The 18,265-nt window shown below is 39.7% G+C and overlaps 6 non-coding genes across 6 annotated transcripts; all 6 read right to left on the reverse strand.

Moving 5' to 3' along the window:
• Positions 1–5,974: 5,974 nt before the first annotated feature.
• trnar-ucu (transfer RNA arginine (anticodon UCU)) lies at positions 5,975–6,064 on the reverse strand. Its single transcript is given in 2 exon segments — positions 5,975–6,010; positions 6,028–6,064. It is a non-coding gene; the product is annotated as a tRNA-Arg (tRNA).
• A 1,110-nt stretch (positions 6,065–7,174) lies between these two features.
• On the reverse strand, positions 7,175–7,248 carry trnat-agu (transfer RNA threonine (anticodon AGU)). The gene has a single exon. It is a non-coding gene; the product is annotated as a tRNA-Thr (tRNA).
• Positions 7,249–7,771: 523 nt separating this feature from the next.
• Positions 7,772–7,861, reverse strand: trnar-ucu (transfer RNA arginine (anticodon UCU)). The gene is given in 2 exon segments: positions 7,772–7,807; positions 7,825–7,861. It is a non-coding gene; the product is annotated as a tRNA-Arg (tRNA).
• A 236-nt stretch (positions 7,862–8,097) lies between these two features.
• Positions 8,098–8,171, reverse strand: trnat-agu (transfer RNA threonine (anticodon AGU)). The gene has a single exon. It is a non-coding gene; the product is annotated as a tRNA-Thr (tRNA).
• A 523-nt stretch (positions 8,172–8,694) lies between these two features.
• Positions 8,695–8,784, reverse strand: trnar-ucu (transfer RNA arginine (anticodon UCU)). The gene is given in 2 exon segments: positions 8,695–8,730; positions 8,748–8,784. It is a non-coding gene; the product is annotated as a tRNA-Arg (tRNA).
• Positions 8,785–9,020: 236 nt separating this feature from the next.
• On the reverse strand, positions 9,021–9,094 carry trnat-agu (transfer RNA threonine (anticodon AGU)). Its single transcript has one exon. It is a non-coding gene; the product is annotated as a tRNA-Thr (tRNA).
• Between the last annotated feature and the right edge of the window lie 9,171 nt (positions 9,095–18,265).

Genomic DNA, 18,265 nt, shown 5'->3' on the forward strand with positions numbered 1-18,265 from the left:
ATTACTCTCATATAGTCACTAACACTATATCTCTCATATACGTCTGCTGGGAGCATTCTCTGATATGATGCTTTTAGCCTGTAGAAATATCCCACCTACTGGTTCATTTAGGCACATTTACCTTCATAAAGAAACACATGGCTGCACAACTCGACCGGACCGCCATCGTCTGCATAGCAATTATCAAACAGGTACAAACTACATCCTCTCCTTATTAGAAGTACTTGAGCAGCTTTGGTGTAGAGATGGTTATTGAGAAGCTTTTCAGAGTATTAACACAGTTCAGTGCTGTTGAAGCATTTGACTCCTGACTCCATGCTGCCATCTAGCGTCTAGTTTCATTTCCTACAATGACTGTTTCTGTCCTTTAATACAACGTAAATGTCAATTTGATATTTTCTAAATTAAATTAATATACCACTGATATAATTCTCATTCTTATTAACAACCGATAAAGATAATAAAATAAACTTTATTTTACCTAAAAATGTCTCTCTTTTTTCTTTTTTTACACACTTTCACACACTCTGGAAAGTGGGCGTCAGAGTGACTGCATTCAACCCATATTCACTTCCTAATCAATGCTAAATGAGTCTGTGTGTGTCTGTTGGGATTGTTGGGCCCTCATCTGTTTAGACGCATACTATCCTAATTGCTGCTGCCCTAACATTGCATTTAAACCACTCCCATTTGTTCAGAGGTGAAATTTCCAGTAGTGAAATTTCTTCAATTAAGTAAAAGGTTACTATTAAATTTCCAAATTGAATTCAAAGGTGATTTACATTTGTTCCCAAGAGAGGAACAAGGTAACTGAACAGTGATCAGTTAAAGGAGATGCTGAAATTTCACAGCTTAAAATACTATCCGTCACATTGTGAGGGATTAACCAGTAGTGTAGCCTTGAACACTGACCGTTATTGGAAGCATTAAACCAGGTGTACTGTCTGGCATTGGGGTTTCCTGTCCTCCAACAGTCTGTCAGATTAGTATTGGAGACTAAGTTATTGAAAATATAATCAAAAAGATGATGCTGCCCTCTAGAGGGAAGACGGTCAACTGAGCCATCTGGAACTACATTAAAGTCTTCTCCTATAACAACCTGATCTGTCGAGTATTTTACCTTCCATTACTTTATCTTCCTACAAAGGTCTGCTTCAAATATTTGGTTAATCGCAATACTGTTAATCGCATATACACAAACTAAAATGAATTTTGCTCCATCAGTATTCACAACTACCAATGACTAATAACATCTGTCCAATAATCATACATGGTCCAATAAATCTACACTATGGTAGCTTGCTTTGACAAGTAAGTGAAACTCACCAGAACATGTGATCCATGTACAAACGGTCCGAGTTAGCACAAGAAATATGCGTGGTGACGTCAACAACTAATCGTCTATTAAATACTAATGAACTAATTGGGTCGTCGATTTTTGTAGACTATGTCGATTAGCTGTTGCACCCCTACAGCAGATATTCTGTCTGGTTTGTTCTGTAAAGTAATGAAATAAAAACAGTAATATTACTAATATTAGAATCTAAACAGTTGGTAATTATGTGGAATATTATATGGAAATTATATAAACATCAGGGAAAATATGTAAAATTGGTATATTTGGAATAGTACAATAATATATGTTGTTTATATCCTGTAATATAACCTTATTTTCTACTACAGACTCACTCACTATAAGAGCTTATATGTAAATATGTTTATTTGGAACAGATCGTGCATAATAGTGTAAAATAGTGTATATGTTTATATATTCTGTATTTGAATGTGAATATTGTATACTTGGTCACTATAAAAGATTTTTAAATATAAATATAAAAGACTATAAAAGATTTTAGGGAAGCACTCATTTGTTAGCCTGATAATGTCTCTGTCTGTCTGTCTCTCAGTAAAGGCTGAAGAGGCCATGGACCAGCACAGAGGTCCCTCCACCAGTGGAGCTTGTCTCGGACTGAGTCAGAAATAGTGGGTGGACTAACGTAAGTCTAAATCAAGTGTGATTCAGAACCTGATTTCTGAACATCTTCAGTTGAGTCATGTATGAATGCTGCTGATCTGTTTCTTAAACTGGTTGTTTTTGGAACTAAATCTACATCCACAGAGGAGCTTTACTACCTCTGATCTAAAGGAGAAGTGTATTCAATGAGGGAGGAGCATAGTAATGAGGCCGCCCTGACCTGCAGACAAACGATTTCTCAAACCCTGAAACTAAAATATGAATATTTAATCATTATGTACATTTAAAAATATTTATCTAAATTTCATAAAAATATACCTCAGAAGATAAATGTACCATTTCTGTAGGAGATGTTCCCAAATAAATCTTGCTGTTGGTAAAACAACCATTGAGGAGCAGATTGTGGTACTCATCATCCATAAGGAGCTGAAGGTCTGGACAGCGATGCCAAGGTTCCTATTTTCCTGTTATTTAAACAATTATTTTTTAAACCAGATATGAACCAATTATGGTTACCTGGTGGATTTGATTGCATTCTGCGACAACAGCTTTAGTGAGGTCAGTATATTGGTTCATCACCCCACCTAATCATCCCCAACTCTCCAACCCAAATTTTGTATGGAGCACCATCCATCATTTCAGAAAACACAGTTCCACTGCTCCACAGCTCAATCTAACCTACAGGGGCTAGACAAGCTGTGTGTGTGTGCATTTGCACATCTGTGTCAGCAATGGGTGCAACATAAAGTAGCTGAAAGCATTGTTTAGAAAGGTTGTCCACAAATATTTGGACTTATTGTGTAAGTTAAGTGAAACGCTTGGTAGGTTTGAAAGTAGGTTACTCTCAGACAACCCTGAAAAAAGTGCAGTGGTTGAATGTTCTTCACCTCAGGCATCAGCTCTCCACTGGTGTCCAGTTCAATATGGAGGGTGAAGCTTGTTCCGGTGGCCTCAGTGATACAGACCAGAACTTCCACACTCTGTTGGACAGCGGATCTCCTCCCATAGACACTGCTTGATTTACCAGCCTAGGACCAGAGGACCGGAAAGTGATCCATACTGAGGCCATGGAACAGCAGAGATGTCTCTCCACCAATGAAGCTCGTCTCTGGGACTGAATCAGGAGCAGTGGGTGTTCTGAAGGCAGTCTGAATCAAGAAGCACAACAAGAAGATTCAGAACCTGATTTCTGAACATCTTCAGTTGAGTCATGTACAGGTGCTGGTCATAAAATTAGAATATTTTGAAAAAGATGATTTATTTCAATTCCATTCAAAAAGGTAAACTTGTATATTATATTAATTCATTACACACAGACTGATATATTTCAAGTGTTTATTTATTTTAATTTTGATGGTTATAACTGACAACTAATGAAACCCCAAATTCAATATTTATATTATATCTATCAATATATATATATACAGTGAGTCCAAGAAGTATTTGATCCCTTGCTGATTTTCTTCGTTGGCCCACTAATAAAGACATGATCATTCTATACTTTTAATGGTAGATGTATTCTTACATGGAGAGACAGAATATTAAAAAGAAAATCCAGAAAATAAATCTAAGGAATATATATTAATTGATTTGTATTTCATGGAGTGAAATAAGTATTTGATCCCTTAGTATTCATTAGCAGTTCTGGCTTTTACAGACCAGTTAGACACTCCCAATCAACTTGTTACCTGACCTGAAGCCACCTGTTCTCACTAATCACTTGTGTGAAAAACACCTGTCCACAGAATCAGACAGATCACACAGATTTCAAGTCTCCAACATGGGTAAAACCAAAGAGCTGTCACAGGACCTCAGAGTCAGAATTGTTGACCTTCACAAAGCTGGAATGGGCTACAAAAAGATTAGTAAGGTGTTGGATGTGAAAGTAACAACTATTGGTGCAATTATCAGAAAGTTTAAAGAGTATAACATGACAATCAACAGACCTCGGCCCGGTGCTCCAAAGAAGATTTCGCCTCGTGGGGTGGCAATGATGCTGAGAACAGTCAGAAATCGTCCTGCAACCACTCGGCAGGAGTTAGCAAATGACCTGAAGGCAGCTGGGACCACAGTTTGCAAGGAAACAATTGGCAACACTTTGCGCAACAATGGATTCACATCCTGCAGTGCCCGAAAGGTACCCCTGCTGAAGAGAGCACATGTGGAGGCGCGCCTCAAGTATGCCAATGATCATTTGAAAGATGAACCAAGTTATTGGGAGAAGGTTTTGTGGTCAGACGAGACCAAAATTGAACTTTTTGGCCTCAACTCCACCCGCCATGTGTGGAGGAAGAAAAATGCTGCCTATGACCCCAAGAACACTGTGCCCACCGTCAAGCATGGAGGTGGAAGCATAATGTTTTGGGGGTGTTTCTCTGCCAAGGGTACAGGGCTACTTCACCGCATCACTGGGAAGATGGATGGAGCCATGTACCGCACAATCCTGAGGGACAACCTCCTCCCCTCTGCCAGGGATCTGAAAATGGGCCGTGGTTGGGTCTTCCAACATGATAACGACCCTAAACATACAGCAAAGGCAACAAAGGATTGGCTCAAGAAAAATCACATTAAGGTCATGGAGTGGCCCAGCCAGTCGCCAGACCTCAATCCGATCGAAAATCTATGGAGGGAGCTGAAGGTCAGAGTTGCCAAGCGACAGCCCACCAACCTTCATGATTTAGAGAGGATCTGCAAAGAAGAGTGGGCCAAAATTCCCCCTGGTGTGTGTGCTAAACTTGTGGTTAACTACAACAAACGTCTCACCGCTGTGCTTGCAAACAAAGGCTTTGCCACTAAGTATTGAGTGTGTTTGGCAAGAGGGATCAAATACTTATTTTCCTCATTGAAATACAAATTAATTAAAATATATTCTTTAAAATTATATTCTGGATTTTTGTCTTGATATTCTGTCTCTCCATGTTAGAATATATCTACCATTAAAAGTGCAGAAGGATAGTGTCTTTATTAGTGGGCAAACAAAGAAAATCAGCAAGGGATCAAATACTTCTTGGACTCACTGTATATATATGGAAACTCAGTTGTTTCTGATGTGGACATGAAGCGGACTTACTGAGAAGCAATGCACTGTAAAAAGTGGGACTGGGGTTCATTAATATTTACTAAATAATTAAAAGTTACCAACACATAATAAAATAAGAATATATGTAGTTTAAAATCAAATCGAGTTTTTAATGTTTTTATTAATTGTATGTAACACAAATATTGCTTTAATAATAAAATTAGCTGAGTAGAATTTACTTAACGGCAATATTATATATATATAAGTTGCTAGTACTCGGACATCACGAAGCGCTGTTGATTCTGATTGGGTTGTTATGCTCTGCATACTGTTAGTCATAGTCTGACGCCAATAAAAAAGGGTTGATTTACTCATTGTAGCAGTTACTGATTAAAGATTACCCAAGGAAAATGCACTGTTGGGATTCAAGCCCAGGATCTCCTGTGTACTAGACAGGCACTACAACCAACTAAGCCACTGCGCCCTACCTGAAAGGTAATCTATATCAATACAATATAGCTTCAGGCAAATTCAAAAACATTCTCTTGCATACAAACTTCACACAGACAGAAAAAACAACTTCCCTGAATAGGAACCTCTGCATTTTCCAGAAACAAAAAACATCACATGTACATATACATGTACAGAGTAGGAGACCTGGTCACACAGAATGTACACACAAAAGCTTAGCATCTTTTGTTTAGCCTTCAGGTTCCATTTAAACATCTTTTAATGGATCAGCAAACATCATTCTGATTCAGAAAAGGCTAAAATCCTACATTTCAAACTGCTTCATCTCACTTTTCACAAATACATGCAGAATCTTCTGCAGCACAAATATGTTCCAATACCCCAACATCAAACAGAATATTTCTGAAAGTTTGAAATTGCTATTAATTAGGTAAAAAGACTAGAGAAAATCTTGCAAATAAAAGTACAAAAAGGTAGTAGACAGAGCTATAAAGAAGAGGAAACACTCTCGACTCTGGTGGGACTCGATCCCACAACCTTTGAATTGCTCCAGCTATTTATCTAGAAGTCCAATGCGCTATCCATTGCGCCACAGAGCCCAGGTGAAGAAACGGGTTCCTTGGCCAACCTTCATATAAAATAACAGTGATGCTTCTAATATTTGAGGCAAATAATAAATTTACTATGCATATGTAAATCCCAGTGGTCTGATGATTATCTGCAAGTCTAAGCACACACCAAAGCTCTGCATACTGTTAGCCATAGTCTGACGCCAATAAAAAAAGGGTTGATTTACTCATTGTAGCAGTTACTGATTAAAGATTACCCAAGGAAAAGGCACCGCTGGGATTCCAAGCCAGGATCTCCTGTTTACTAGACAGGCGGTACAACCAACTAAGCCACGGCACCCTACCTGACTGGTTTTCTATATCAACACAATATAGCTTCAGGCAAACTCAAAAACATTCTCTTGCATACAAACTTCACACAGACAGCTAAAACAACTTCCCTGATTAGGAACCTCTGCATTTTCCAGAAACAAATAACATCAACTCTGAAAGCTTGTCACGCAGAATGTACACACAAAACTTAGCATCTTTTGTTTACCCTTCAGGTTCCGTTTAAACATCTTTTAATGGATCAGTAAACATCATTCTGATTCAGAAAAGGCTAAAATCCAACATTTCAAACTGCTTCATCTCACTTTTCACAAATACATGCAGAATCTTCTGCAGCACAAATATGTTCCAATACCCCAACATCAAACAGAATATTTCTTAAAGTTTGAAATTGCTATTAATTAGGTAAAAAGACTAGAGAAAATCTTGCAAATAAAAGTACAAAAAGGTAGTAGACAGAGCTATAAAGAAGAGGAAACACTCTCGACTCTGGTGGGACTCAATCCCACAACCTTTGAATTGCTCCAGCTATTTATCTAGAAGTCCAATGAGCTATCCATTGCGCCACAGAGCCCAGGTGAAGAAACTGGTTCCTTGGCCAACCTTCCTATAAAATAACAGTAGTGCTGCTAATATTTGAGGCAAATAATAAATTTACTATGCATATGTAAATCCCAGTGGTCTGATGATTATCTGCAAGTCTAAGCACACACCAAAGCTCTGCATACTGTTAGTCATAGTCTGACGCCAATAAAAAAAGGGTTGATTTACTCATTGTAGCAGTTACTGATTAAAGATTACCCAAGGAAAAGGCACCGCTGGGATTCGAACCCAGGATCTCCTGTTTACTAGACAGGCGCTATAACCAACTAAGCCACGGTGCCCTACATGACTGGTTTTCTATATCAATACAATGTAGCTTCAGGCAAACTCAAAAACATTCTCTTGCATACAAACTTTACACAGACAGCAAAAACAACTTCCCTGATTAGGAACCTCTGCATTTTCCAGAAACAAATAACATCAACTCTGAAAGCTTGTCTCAATTGCTTAAACCTATCATATACATGTACAGAGTACTAGACCTTGTCACGCAGAATGTACACACAAAACTTAGCATCTTTTGTTTACCCTTCAGGTTCTGTTTAAACATCTTTTAATGGATCAGCAAACATCATTCTGATTCAGAAAAGGCTAAAATCCTACATTTCAAACTGCTTCATCTCACTTTTCACAAATACATGCAGAATCTTCTGCAGCACAAATATGTTCCAATACCCCAACATCAAACAGAATATTTCTGAAAGTTTGAAATTGCTATTAATTAGGTAAAAAGACTAGAGAAAATCTTGCAAATAAAAGTACAAAAAGGTAGTAGACAGAGCTATAAAGAAGAGGAAACACTCTAGACTCTGGTGGGACTCGATCCCACAACCTTTGAATTGCTCCAGCTATTTATCTAGAAGTCCAATGCGCTATCCATTGCGCCACAGAGCCCAGGTGAAGAAACGGGTTCCTTGGCCAACCTTCCTATAAAATAACAGTAGTGCTGCTAATATTTGAGGCAAATAATAAATTTACTATGCATATGTAAATCCCAGTGGTCTGATGATTATCTGCAAGTCTAAGCACACACCAAAGCTCTGCATACTGTTAGTCATAGTCTGACGCCAATAAAAAAAGGGTTGATTTACTCATTGTAGCAGTTACTGATTAAAGATTACCCAAGGAAAAGGCACCGCTGGGATTCGAACCCAGGATCTCCTGTTTACTAGACAGGCGCTATAACCAACTAAGCCACGGTGCCCTACATGACTGGTTTTCTATATCAATACAATGTAGCTTCAGGCAAACTCAAAAACATTCTCTTGCATACAAACTTTACACAGACAGCAAAAACAACTTCCCTGATTAGGAACCTCTGCATTTTCCAGAAACAAATAACATCAACTCTGAAAGTTTGTCTCAATTGCTTAAACCTATCATATACATGTACAGAGTACTAGACCTTGTCACGCAGAATGTACACACGAAACTTAGCATCTTTTGTTTACCCTTCAGGTTCTGTTTAAACATCTTTTAATGGATCAGCAAACATCATTCTGATTCAGAAAAGGCTAAAATCCTACATTTCAAACTGCTTCATCTCACTTTTCACAAATACATGCAGAATCTTCTGCAGCACAAATATGTTCCAATACCCCAACATCAAACAGAATATTTCTGAAAGTTTGAAATTGCTATTAATTAGGTAAAAAGACTAGAGAAAATCTTGCAAATAAAAGTACAAAAAGGTAGTAGACAGAGCTATAAAGAAGAGGAAACACTCTAGACTCTGGTGGGACTCGATCCCACAACCTTTGAATTGCTCCAGCTATTTATCTAGAAGTCCAATGCGCTATCCATTGCGCCACAGAGCCCAGGTGAAGAAACGGGTTCCTTGGCCAACCTTCCTATAAAATAACAGTAGTGCTGCTAATATTTGAGGCAAATAATAAATTTACTATGCATATGTAAATCCCAGTGGTCTGATGATTATCTGCAAGTCTAAGCACACACCAAAGCTCTGCATACTGTTAGTCATAGTCTGACGCCAATAAAAAAAGGGTTGATTTACTCATTGTAGCAGTTACTGATTAAAGATTACCCAAGGAAAAGGCACCGCTGGGATTCGAACCCAGGATCTCCTGTTTACTAGACAGGCGCTATAACCAACTAAGCCACGGTGCCCTACATGACTGGTTTTCTATATCAATACAATGTAGCTTCAGGCAAACTCAAAAACATTCTCTTGCATACAAACTTTACACAGACAGCAAAAACAACTTCCCTGATTAGGAACCTCTGCATTTTCCAGAAACAAATAACATCAACTCTGAAAGTTTGTCTCAATTGCTTAAACCTATCATATACATGTACAGAGTACTAGACCTTGTCACGCAGAATGTACACACGAAACTTAGCATCTTTTGTTTACCCTTCAGGTTCTGTTTAAACATCTTTTAATGGATCAGCAAACATCATTCTGATTCAGAAAAGGCTAAAATCCTACATTTCAAACTGCTTCATCTCACTTTTCACAAATACATGCAGAATCTTCTGCAGCACAAATATGTTCCAATACCCCAACATCAAACAGAATATTTCTGAAAGTTTGAAATTGCTATTAATTAGGTAAAAAGACTAGAGAAAATCTTGCAAATAAAAGTACAAAAAGGTAGTAGACAGAGCTATAAAGAAGAGGAAACACTCTAGAATCTGGTGGGACTCGATCCCACAACCTTTGAATTGCTCCAGCTATTTATCTAGAAGTCCAACGCGCTATCCATTGCGCCACAGAGCCCATGCGAAGAAGTTGGTTCCTTGGCCAACCTTCCTATAAAATAACAGTAGTGCTGCTAATATTTGAGGCAAATAATAAATTTACTATGCATATGTAAATCCCAGTGGTCTGATGATTATCTGCAAGTCAAAGCACACACCAAAGCTCTGCATACTGTTAGTCATAGTCTGACACCAATAAAAAAGGGGTTGATTTACTCATTGTAGCAGTTACTGATTAAAGATTACCAAAGGAAAAGGCACCGCTGGGATTCCAAGCCAGGATCTCCTGTTTACTAGACAGGCGCTTGTTGTGTTGACTTGTCGTTCAGAGTCAGACATTAACCACACGTGATTACGGAACAGAGAGCTTACTATTTTGTTTATTCTTCCCCTCCTTTCCTCTCTTCTTTCTCTTACCTCAAACAGTCCACTAGTGCTCCCCAGTGTCCTAAATCCGTAACAACGAATTTGTTTAATATATGCATTAAACACATTGCATATGGACACAACATCTTCCCTCTTGAACAAAGAATACCTTCTTGTAACTCAGAAGAACCTGACAGTATTATTAATGTAACAGTAACGCTTTAACTAAAACCTGAATATTGTAAATCACATTTTATGATCATTCCATAACAAAATCTTTAGTCCAGCTAGGTGCATTTCTAATTCTGACAGGTCTGGACTGGCTAACCGAGTCAGAGTTAGTTATTTGGTCAGTCCCTGTATCAGTACAGTCCATTGCCCTATCAGAATCCACATCTGTGCTCAAGTTGGGAAGTACGGACAGATGTGAGGAGTTCCAGGTTCTTCCATCATCCAACAAGTATGTATCCGGTCCTTTCTTTGTCACGATAGTTCTAGGTTTAGAAAACTTCAGTTCTCCTTTCTTCACTTTCCATGGTTTCCTCACCCTCACTTTGTCACCAGGCCGGAAGTTGGAAGACTTGGCATGTCTTTGCTGATCGGTGTACGCTTTCATTTTCTGTTGTTTACTCCCCACTCTTTCTCGCATCGCTTTCTTCTCTGTTAGTGGGGCAGGCATATCGATCACCTGTAGCTTTGTTCTCATTCGCCGGCCATGGAGCAGTTCTGATGGGGATACTCCAGTGGTTGAATGAGGAGTTGCTCTGTAGTCCCTCAGGTAAGTTCTCAGGAATGACTTCCAGGGTTCTCCTTGAATGGATGCAGTCTGTAAGCAGTCCTTAACACTTCTGTTGAATCTCTCAACTTCTCCATTAGCTCTTGGGTAGTACACTGAAGATCTCAGGTGTTGTATTCCACTCTCTTTGAGAAAGTCAGCAAACAAGAGAAATTGAGGACCATTGTCACTTATCAGCGTCTTTGGGATTCCTTCTCGAGAGAAAAGGGCAGTCAGGAACTGTATAATAGTAGCTGTGTCAACGCGGTGAGCAAACGCTACTTCAGGCCATTTACTAAAGTAATCTACCAGTGATATGGCAAATCTACAATCAGGAGGAGCTTTCTCAAATGGGCCTATGATGTCTACGGACACCTTTTCCCAAGCAGCAGCTGGTAGGGGAACTGGTTGCAGTGGAGCATCATGGGTGACAGTTGTCTTGTCATTCTGTTGGCAGGTTGAGCAGTTCTTAATGCATATTTCTATCTGAGAGTCCATTTTGGGCCACCAGTACAACTCTCTAAGGCGTTGTTTGGTACGCACAATACCCTGGTGGGTTTCATGGGCTAGCACAATGAGTCTTTTCTGCAATGACTCTGGCACAAGTAATCTGTGAGACCCTCTGACTATGCATTCATTCATGACAGCAAGTTCATGGCGAATTGGAAAGTATGGCTGTATGTTAAGATCGAGTGTAGACTTCCGTGATGGCCAGCCTCTCTGTATCTGTGCACGGAGTTTAGTGAGCACTGGACAGTCATTACATTCTGAACGGAAGTCTTCCTCAGACACAGCACTCAGGTCAGTGAGTATGGCAGCCACTGACTCAATCTCTTCTGCGTATGCAGTGTCAGTTTCAGGCAGTGGGAGTCTCGACAGGCAGTCAGCAACATGGTTCAGGGACCCTGTTCTGTATTCAACGTCGTAGTCAAACTCTAGGAGACGAGCAGACCATCGGGTAATGCGGAGACCAGCACGGTTATTGCCTTTGGTAGTCAGCAGCGTGGTAAGTGCTTGGTGATCAGTGCGTAACAGGAATCTCCTTCCCCACAGCCATGTCCGCCATTTCTCGGCAGCCCAGACGCAAGCTAGCGCTTCCTTCTCGACTATAGAGTATTTCCTCTCTGCCTCAGAAAGACTGCGAGATGCAAAAGCAACAGTCTGCTCTGCCCCGTTACTGTCCATCTGAGTCAAGACTGCACCTACCCCATAGTCTGAGGCATCTGTTGAAACAATGGTTGACTTACTGGGGTCAAACATCACCAGTGCAGTGCTATGCACAATCAACTGCTTGACTTGCTTAAATGCTGCTTGAGCTGTCTTGTTCCAGTGAAATGAACAATCTTTTCAAAGAAGAGCTCTCATGGGCCCAACGACAGTTGCGTAATTTGGCACAAACTTGCTGTACCATGCACTCAGGCCAAGGAAAGAGCGCAAGGTTGCAGGATCGGAAGGGGACGGTGCATTCAGAATAGCAGCAACGTGAGAGTCATCTGGCAGCAGACCCTCTGGTCCAATCTTTTGACCAAGGAAGCTTAGTGTGGTTTGCCGGAGTTGGCATTTGTTAACATTGAGCTTCAGTCCAGCATCGTTGATTTTGCGCAACACCGCACTCAGGTTGGCGTCATGCTCCGCCTCTGACGATCCATATGTAATGACGTCATCAAGGTAGCATTGCACCCCCTTCATGCCACTGAGAATCTGCATCATCATCTTTTGGAAAGCTGCTGGGGCTGAACACAGTCCATATGGGACTCTGCAGTACCGGTACAGTCCTTCATGTGTAATGAAAGCAGTGAGCCCCCTACTCTCTTCATGCAGCGTCAGTTGATGGTAAGCAGATTTCAAATCCAGAGTTGAGAAAATCACGGCGCCACGCAGTTCTGACAGAATGTCCTCAATCAGTGGCAATGGATGGCTATCCCTAATCACAGCCTTGTTAAGTTCCCTCAGGTCAACACACATGCGTATGCCACCAGTTCTCTTTTTTGGTGACCACATTTGGAGAGACCCATTCAGACGCATCAATTTTCTCAATTATGCCGTGTTTTTCCAGGTCCTTGAGTTCCTCGGAGACAGCATCGCGAACTGAGAGAGGTAAGTGTCGGAGGTTCTGTCGTACAGGCTTCACATCAGGCCGGAGCTTCACTTTGTGCACGAAGTTTCTCGCACATCCGAACGTGGCAGGTGACCCACCATCATGTTCAAAGTGAGTAGATGGAGCTTTGGCTTGGTGGAGCGTTGCACAGATTTCCGACGCCTGTGTTAGTAACTGTCCTCCTTTAATCTGCAGCTGGAGAGCAGTAACCAGGTCCATGCCCAGTACAGGTGTCCCTGTCTTCACTATGTAAAAGTCAGTAGAGGCAGTACTACCATTGTGAGTAACGTCAGCTCTAAGACATCCTATCACATTCAGTTTTTCCTTAGAATACGTCACAAGCTGCACTTTTGGATTATGCAGTTTAACTGAGCTAAAATTAGCATTGTAAATACTATTAGGTAGTATAGAAACGCCAGATCCTGTATCAACTAGCAATTTTACATTACATGCAGCAGTAGTATTTGGTAGAGTGATGGTAACAGGGCACATTAGTTTAATTGCATCAACAGTGAAATTATTTTCAACACTTAAAACACACATTTCAGGCACAGTCACTTCATTAACTGGCTTTCGAGAGGACTTGCATACTCTTGAGAAGTGTCCCAATTTTCCACATGACTTGCATTTAGAGTTTGTTGCAGGGCACGACTTGTCATTTGCTTTGTGCTCAGCAGCACCACGCCGGTAGCATGACGTCGCACCATCAGTTTTACGAGCAGGTTTTTTTTTGGGTTACGTGTCTTCTTTTGCACTTGCACAGCAGCAACGGGCTTTGTATCAGTCACAGAAATCGCTAACAGCTATAGCGGCTTCAGTACGCCTGGCTACATCCAGAGTTTTATCCAGTGTCAAACCTTCTTCCATTAAAAGTCTTTCACGGATGCGGGAACTGTTTGTTTTCTCTACAATTTGATCCCGAAGCATCTCATCCTCCATAGCTCCAAACTGACATTTTTTTACCAGTTCACGCAATGCTGCGACATAGTGATCAATTGACTCACCTACAGCTTGTGCTCTTTGCCTAAAGCGGTATCTTTCTGCGACAATGTTTAGTTTTGGACTGAAGTGCTTCTCCAAAGCCTTTACTGAGCCCTCATAGTCATCTTTTTCGAGTGGTAAGGTGCTGTAGATTCGGTTACCCTCCGTTCCCAAGCAGTGAATAAGCAAGGCTCTCTTCCTCTCGGCAGGAAACTCGCCTCCCCCGACAGCAAGCAGATAGTTATCGAATAGCATTTTCCAAGTAGCAAATGGAATTGTCGGGTTGCCTGGGCAGTCCAGGAACACAGCAGGAGGTTGCAAGGAGAGCAGAGCCATGTCTGTATCTTCACTCCTTCTCTCGTCGCCACTTTGTTGTGTTGCTTGTCGTTCAGAGTCAGACATTAACCACACACGATTATGGAACAGAGAGCTTACTATTTTGTTTATTCTTCTCCTCCTTTCCTCTCTTCTTTCTCTTACCTCAAACAGTCCACTAGTGCCCGCCAGTGTCCTAAATCCGTAAATACGAATTTGTTTAATATATGCATTAAACACATTGCATATGGACACAACAAAGTTACAGCAGCTTCAAGAAAAATGACATTCACTGGCCTGATGGTGGCGTTACAACAAAGCATTAAGCGTTTTTATTCAATAGCATCTGGTCTGTAGCATCTGTGTCCTACACACAAAATTCTTTTTTGTTTTTTTTTTTTGGGGGGGGGGTGTTTTCTTGATCCTTTCTACTTCAAGAATTTTTTTGCCAATCCTCACACATCTGGTAGCAAAATACCTGCAATATTTATAATTAATAATAATTATAAGGAATAACTTGTACCTTTTGAACACTTTGACTTTGAACAAGCCCATTTTAACAAAATGTTCAGCACATTATTTTGAGGGGGTATGTCAAGTTAGGTGGACATTTGTCACAAGAAAGCGAGGCCAATAGTACATAACTCTTAGAAACCATTCATCCAGTCAACCTGCAATTTTACATGCTGCATCTTTAGCCTGTTCTATAATAGTCTGACCAGAGGACTTGATATGTCAATTATTGTGGTTGGTATTAGCCAATCACATTCAAGCATACATTTGACATGCTAAACATTCACCAATCAGGGTGCAACTTAAGGGGATTTATCAATGTAGGCATATTCTATTAACCAGTGAAGTTGCCAGAAATGCCTTACAATAATGCTGTCATATGCTGTTTCCTATATGTTACATTTACAGATACACCATATATAATCGATACCAATACATAAACTTATTGATCGATACACAGTACCGATCCGATACCATTGTTAAATAAATAAACCGTATACCTCACCATGTGGGAGAGATTTAAAGCATCAGGATTGATGTAAACATTATCTCACTAACTTTGTAAAATAGTTATAAATGTATTAAATTGCCATTTATTTGTCACTAAAATAAGAAACAATTGTGCAGGACCTAAAACTTAGGCCTACTTGAAGCCATAGCTGACACTCGTGTGACTCCAGTGTTGTGACTGCTTTTTTTTCATGGTAATTCCTACTCCATCCACTATGTGGCAGTATATTGGAAGTAGGCCAGGTTACAAGCCAAAAGGGAGGGAACTATGAAGCAGCAAGGTGGTTTAGATGTAGCTTCATGAGGTTTTGTTCTGTTGTGCTTTTGCAGAAAGCTTCACTTTTGTCTTGTTTTCTGTTTGTTTGTTTCTCTATTTGCAGTCCTTACAACTAACTTGCTCTTCTTATGGACATTGGGATAGACTTTACACACAGAAGACAAATGTATCACTCCTGAATTGACTCTCAGCTACTCAAACCAGGGATTTCCATGCTTCAGACTTTCCTTTCACAAGGAAACACCCAGGATTATAAACTGTTATCAGAAAGAAGGATGTCTGAAATACAAACCACTTTGTGAGAGCTTTCCAACTCCTATGTTTTGGGTTGGTTCTATGGACTTCAAGTAAGTACCGTTAATAAGAGGGTGAGTACAGACAAAATTTTACCCACCTTCAAGCACTAGTGAGCAGTCCACAAGAAATCTGCAGGCTCTCTTAAGTACTTGTTTTGTAAATTGTGATCTGGCTATTCTAAGGGTAGTAGTATATTTCAGATGTCTCTCTACACTACAGCTGATTTTGGATTTATATGCTTTATGGATGTTTAACTGGAACTATATTACATTAAAATGGTTAAAATAGGCAGTGTCACAGTAGTGATTTATTCATTATGAAAATGCGCTACATGCATGTTTAGAATCTCTAAAGTGCAAAAAAAATCTGTTTGTTGAAGAAGTTAAGGTTTGTCATTGATTTTAATTTCTTCTCTGTTCTTCAGTAGGTTTGTTTGTCTTTAAGTAACACCAGCAGCTCTTTATCTCTGAGAGTTTTTGATTTCCCCACATTTTGTCTTTTAGCATCAACAGCACCTGTTGCAGGAATTCTGGCTATTCTGATTAAATATCCTTGTCCAAATGGAAAGACTGGAAATGTTGAGGAAATATAATGAGTAGTTTCTCTGTTCTCCATCGTTTTTTTTTAGTCATGTTTGAGGTTTTAAGGGATTTGTTTGTGAGTGAGAGGAGGGGCAAAGTGAATATCTAATGATCCAATATCAAACTAAGTTGACTGAGCTTTCCAAACTCAAGGTTCTCAAACTCAAATGTGCTTGGATTTTAAGTGACTGTGTTTTTTTAGCTCATTAGAAAGAAAGCCCGATTAATTTCTGTGAAGTTTCATTTACTAGTGTTTGCAAATGCAGCTTCTCCTAGTCTGAGAAATATGTGGAAATAGTACCACCAGTTAAAGTGATGAAATTGGGTATGATGTCCGGTCCTCTATCACAGAGAAAGGCTTCACCTCTGCTGCCTGGAATCTGTTGTGCTCTCCGGAAACATTGAGAAGGTGCTACACCAAGACCTTACCCAGTCACACCAGTCAGGTAAGTGATGGTTTACTTTATTCAAATCTTTATTCAGTCAAATGATTTTTAGTTGCTGGACCAGGGATAATGGAAAAATCAGCTGATCTAACATTAAGTCTAAATAAAAATAGTTTATTTCTAGTGTCTTTTGGACCTAAAAGGAGAAGTTTTGTTTTGTTACTGTTAAGAAGAAAGAAGTTATGTGACATCCAGAGTTTTATATCCTTTACACAGTCCTCCATTTTCTTTAATCTAAATGTATCAACATGTTGGGCTGATATATAGAGCTGTGTGTCATCTGCAATGGCAATGGAAATTATAACTGCCCAGTGGTAACATGTATAATGTAAATAATAGCAGTCCTAAAATAGAGTATTGTGGAACTCCATATCTTACTTGTGTAATTTGATGATAAATCTTTTATCTTTATAAACTGATGGTGTTCAGTTAGATATGATTTGAACCACGGTAGGGCTGTTCCTGTGATTCCAACCATTTTCTCTAATCTTTCTAGTAGAATAGTGTGAACTATTGTATCAAAGGCTGCACTGCGGTCTAGTAGGGCTAATAAAGAATACGTAGCCTTGATCAGAGGCAAGAAAGAGATCTTTGTAATCTTCACTAGGGCTGTCTCTGTGCTATGATGGGGTCTGAATCCAGATAGGAATTTCTTATTCATGGATGGACTAGGAGATTTGGTTTCTTAATTAAAGGTTTCATGACTGCTAATTTAAGGGTTTTGGGTACATGCCCTAAGCTAAGGGATGAATTTACTATTGTTAAAAGAGGTCTGATTATAATTGGGAGTATTTCGTATAGTATTTTAGGGGGAATTGGGTCAAGTGTACAGGTTGTGCAATTTGCTGAGGAAATCTTTTTTTAGTTCTGGCTGTGGAAGTGGGTAGAAGGCTTCCAGCCTTTATTCTACAACCAAGTTATGTTCTAAAGCAGCTATACCAGGCAATTTTGATTTAAGGTCAAATGTTTGATTTAATAAGGAGTGTTGGATTTGTTGTTTAATGCTTTCTATTTTATTATTAAAATAGTCCATAAAAACATTACTGGTTAAAGAAGCTGGAATCTTGGGACACTTGGGTCGTCCGCCATTTTTGCTCTAGTTTCTGTGCTGTTTGTTTTAAGGTACGAGTTTGATCACTGTTCCACTGTGCGGGTGGAGCCACCTTGTCTACGGTTAATTGAAGGGTATTTTAAAGACTGTTTGTTAATCTATCTAGCTATGTTTAATCTAACGGAGTGTAAGCTAAGGTCGGTAGGTCTGGGAGGTTTTCAGTAAACTGTACAGTGGTCATTGGGTTATTGCATGCTTTAAAAAGTGGCAAGGGGCCAAATTAACATTTTGCCTAAGATGTAGCTCATAGGAGATTAGATAATGGTCTGATGTTACTAAGCTTAATGCTAACACCCAGGGTCAGGAC

Source organism: Salminus brasiliensis, chromosome 4 (genome assembly GCF_030463535.1).
Source record: "Salminus brasiliensis chromosome 4, fSalBra1.hap2, whole genome shotgun sequence".
In the NCBI taxonomy this organism is placed as follows: Eukaryota; Metazoa; Chordata; class Actinopteri; order Characiformes; family Bryconidae; genus Salminus; species Salminus brasiliensis.